This window comes from Hypanus sabinus, chromosome 2 (genome assembly GCF_030144855.1).
Source record: "Hypanus sabinus isolate sHypSab1 chromosome 2, sHypSab1.hap1, whole genome shotgun sequence".
Taxonomy (NCBI): Eukaryota; Metazoa; Chordata; class Chondrichthyes; order Myliobatiformes; family Dasyatidae; genus Hypanus; species Hypanus sabinus.
The window spans coordinates 7,283,939-7,288,608 of record NC_082707.1 but is presented as its reverse complement, the minus strand read 5'-3'; positions in this window follow the sequence as shown (position 1 = coordinate 7,288,608).

Genomic DNA, 4,670 nt, shown 5'->3' with positions numbered 1-4,670 from the left:
GAGAGAGAGAGAGAGAACATACAAATTCCTGGTGGACAGTGCCAGGAATTGAACTCTGAACACTGATTGCTGGCACTGTAAAGTGATCGTGCTAAACACTACACTATCATGCCATTGACTATTTTTCTGACCCTATCTACAAGGTGAAACATTTGAACAGAATTTCAATGATATCTAGAAAAAGAAAAGATTAATGTATGAGCATTTGATGACTTTGGGCTGTACAGTAGGAAGTTTAGAAGAATGAGGGGGATTTCACTGAAACCTATTAAATTTTGAAAGGCCTAGACAGAGTCGATGTGGAGAGGATGTTTACTTTAGTGGGAGACTCAGAATGAAGGGACATCAATTTAGAACAGAGATGAAGAGGAATTTCTTTAGATTGTTTTTCTGACTTAGAGCATAGATGTATCCTCCATACCCCTCCCATCCATGTACCTATTTTAAGTGTTGAAATCGAACCTGCGTCCACCAGTTCCATTGGCAGCTCATTCCACACTCTCTCCACCCTCTGAGTGAAGAAGTTCCCCCTCATGTTCCCCTTAAATATTTCACATTTCACCCTCAACCCATGACCTCATTGTAGTCTCACCCAACCCCAGTGCAAATATCCTGCTTGCATTTACCTTATCTATATCCTTCAACATTTTGTCAACCTCTGTCAAATCTCCTCTCATTCTCCTCCACTCCTGGGAATAAAATAACTACCTATTCAACCTTTCCCTGTAACTTAGGTCCTCAAGCCCCAGTAACATCTTTGTAAATTTTCTCTACATTATTTAAATTCTACTTACATCTTTCCTGTAGCTAAGTCCATGGATGGGAGGGGTAGGAAGATGTACGGACAGGTGCGGATCAATAGGACTAGGCAAAATAACAGCTCATCATGGACTAGATGGGCTGAAAGGCATTTTCTCTGCTATATTGGTCTATGACTCTATGATTCCTATGACTAGGGTGTCTAGAACCAGGGATCGATATCTCTAAGTATAGTTCTGATCATTCAGGCCGTGGGTGAGAAATAAAATTCCTCCCCCACAGGATTCTCTACCCAAGCTGGACACAGAGGCTCAGTGGCTGAATACACTCAGTGGCCACTTTATTAGGTACACCTGAACACTTGCTCATTATGCCAATATCTAATCAGCCTATCATGTGGCAGCAACTTAATGCATAAAAGCACGCTGACATGGTCAAGAGGCCCAGTTGTTCAGATCAAACATCAGAATGGGGAAGAAATGTGATCTAAGTGACTTTGACTGTGGAATAATTGTTGATACCAGTCGGGGTGTCTCAGAAACTGCTCATATCCTAGGGCTTTCATATACAAAAGTCTCTAGAGTTTATAGAGTATAGTGCAAAAAGCCAAAAAAAAACCTTCAGTGATCTGTGGGCAGACATGTCTTGTTAATGAGAGAGGGCAGAGGAAGGTGACAGTAACTCAAATAGCTACGTGTTACAACAGTGTGTGCAGAACAGCATCTCTGAAATCAATACATCTATCCTTGAAGTGAATGGGCTGCAGCAACAGAAGATCACAAACATCCACTCAAAGCCACTTTTTGAGGTATAGGAAGTTCCTAATAAAGCAGACATCGGCTATATATTGAAGACAGAAATCAATAAACTTCTGAATGCTAAGAAAAATAATGTATATCTGCTCAGAGCAGAAAAGTAAAGATGAGGTTGAAAAACTAGCCATCTAAGAGAATGTTGGAACAGTTAGATAGACTGGATGGCCCACTCCGTTCATTTGTTATATAGCCTGGAGAATATTCAGTTCACTAAATTAGGCTGGTGTCGAAAATTAGAATGAGAAATAATGACCATGGAGGTACTTGATGTTTGCCAAAATTGCAGAATATCACACCCTACAACTGGGGAGCCCTCCACACCACTCAGCACATCTATGCAGAACTTTGTCACAGGAAGGCAGCATCCATCATCACAGACCCACACCATCCAGGATATGCTCTCTCCTTGTTGCTGACATCAGGAAGAAGGCACAGGAGCCTCATGACATGCACCACAAGGTTCAGGAGCAGTTATTACCCCTCAATCATGAGGCCCTCAAACTAGAAGGGAGAACTTCACCGAACTTCACCCACTCCAATGCTACACAGATTCCACAACCTATGGACTCAATTTCAAGGACTCTACAACTCACGTTCTTGTTATTTATTGTTTATATGTTTTTTTAATAGAACATAGAACAGTACAGCACATTACAGGCCCTTCAGCCCACTAGGTTGTGCCGACCTTCAAATGCTGTCTCCCATATAACCCCCCCACCTTAAATTCCTCTATATACCTGTCTAGTAGTCTCTTAAACTTCACTAGTGTATCTACCTCCACCACTGACTCAGGCATTGCATTCCATGCATCAACCATTCTCTGAATGAAAAACTTTCCTCTAATATCCCCCTTGAACTTCCCTCCCCTTACCTTAAAGCCATGTCCTCTTGTAATGAGCAGTGGTGCCCTGGGGAAGAGGCACTGGATGTCTACTCTGTCTATTCCTCTTAATATCTTATATACCTCTATCATTGCTCCTCTCATCCTCCTTCTCTCCAAAGAGTAAAGCCCTAGCTCCCTTAATCTCTGATCATAATCCATACTCTCTAAACCAGGCAGCATCCTGGTAAACCTCCTCTGTACCCTTTCCAATGCTTCCACATCCTTCCTATAGTGAGGCGACCAGAACTGGATACAGTACTCCAAGTGTGGCCTAACTAGAGACAAACAGACATTATTGATTCCGAGGGAAATTGGGTTTCATTACAGCCACACCAAGAATTTTATAGAGTTTTATAGAGCTGCATCATTACATCACGTCTCTTAAACTCTATCCCTCAACTTATGAAAGCTAACACCCCGTAAGCTTTCTTAACTACCCTAAATACCTGTGAGGCAACTTTCAGGGATCTGTGGACATGTACCCCCAGATCTCTCTGCTCCTCCACACTACCAAGTATCCTGCCATTTACTTTATACTCTGCCTTGGAGTTTGTCCTTCCAAAGTCCCACTTCATACTTCTCCGGGTTGAACTCCATCTGCCACTTCTCAGCCCACTTCTGCATCCTATCAATGTCTCTCTGCAATCTTCAACAATCCTCTACACTATCTACAACAGCATCAACCTTTGTGTCATCTGCAAACTTGCCTACCCACCTTTCTACCCCCACATCCAGGTCATTAATAAAAATCATGAAAAGTAGAGGTCCCAGAGCAGATCTTTGTGGGACACCACTAGTCACAACCCTCCAGTCTGAATGTACTCCCTCCACCGGGACCCTCTGCCTTCTGCAGGCAAGCCAATACTGAATCCACCTGGCCAAACTTCCCTGGACCCCATGCCTTCTGACTTTCTGAATAAGCCTTCTGTGTGGAACCTTGTCAAATGTCTTACTAAAGTCGATGTAGATCACATCCGCTGCACTACCCTCATCTATATGCCTGGTCACCTCCTCAAAGAACTCTATCAGGCTTGTTAGGCATGATCTGCCCTTCACAAAGCCATGTTAACTGTCCCTGATCAGTCCATAATTCTCTAAATGCCCTTAGATCCCATCTCTAAGAATCTTTTCCAACAGCTTTCCTACCACTGACGTAAGGCTCACTGGTCTATAATTACCCAGACTATCCCTACTACCTTTTTTGAACAAGGGGACAATATTTGCCTCCCTCCAATCCTCCGGTACCATTATTGTGGACAACGAGGACATAAAGATCCTAGCCAAAGGCTCAGCAATTTCTTCCCTTGCTTTGTGGAGCAGCCTGGGGAATATTACATCAGGCCCTGGGTACTTATCCATCCTAATGTATTTTAACAACTCCGACACCTCCTCTTCCTTAATATTAAGAAGCTCCAGAACATCAACCTCAATCATATTGTCGTCACTGTCATCAAGTTCCCTCTCACTGGTGAATACCGAAGAGAAGTGTTCATTGAGGACCTCGTTCACTTCCACAGCCTCCAGGCACATCTTCCCACTTTTATCTCTAATCGGTCCTACCTTCACTACTGTCATCCTTTTGTTCTTCACATAATTGAAGAATGCCTTGGGGTTTTCTTTTACCCTACTGGCCAAGGCCTTCTCATGCCCCCTTCTTGCTCTTCTCAGCCCCTTCTTAAGCTCCTTTCTTGCTACCCTATATTCCTCAATAGACCCATCTAATCCTTGCTTCCTGAGCCTCACGTATGCTGCCTCCTTCCACCTGACTAGATTTTCCACCTCACTTGTTACCCATGGTTCCTTCACCCTACCATTCTTTATCTTCCTCACCGGGACAAAATTTTCTTCTTTTTGTATTTGCACAGTTTGTTGCCTTTTGCACATCAGTTGTCTGACCATCCTACTGGGTGTGGTCTTTTATTGACCCTATTTGTTTTTTTGTATTTAATATGAATTTCCACAAGAAAATGAATCTCAGGGTGGTGTATGGTTACATAGATGTTCTTTGATAATAAATTTACTTTGAAGTTAATATCCTTTTGTGGAGGAAGTCAACCATCGTTACCCAGTCTGATGATTGGTACTTAACCTCGCTCTACACTGGTCACCTGTTCCAGCTAGTTCTAAGCAATGTGCACACTGACCATGAAAGGTTAACGTTTACAGAGCGAACAAACACCAAAGATCCAGAAACCTGAAGTAGATTTTTAAAA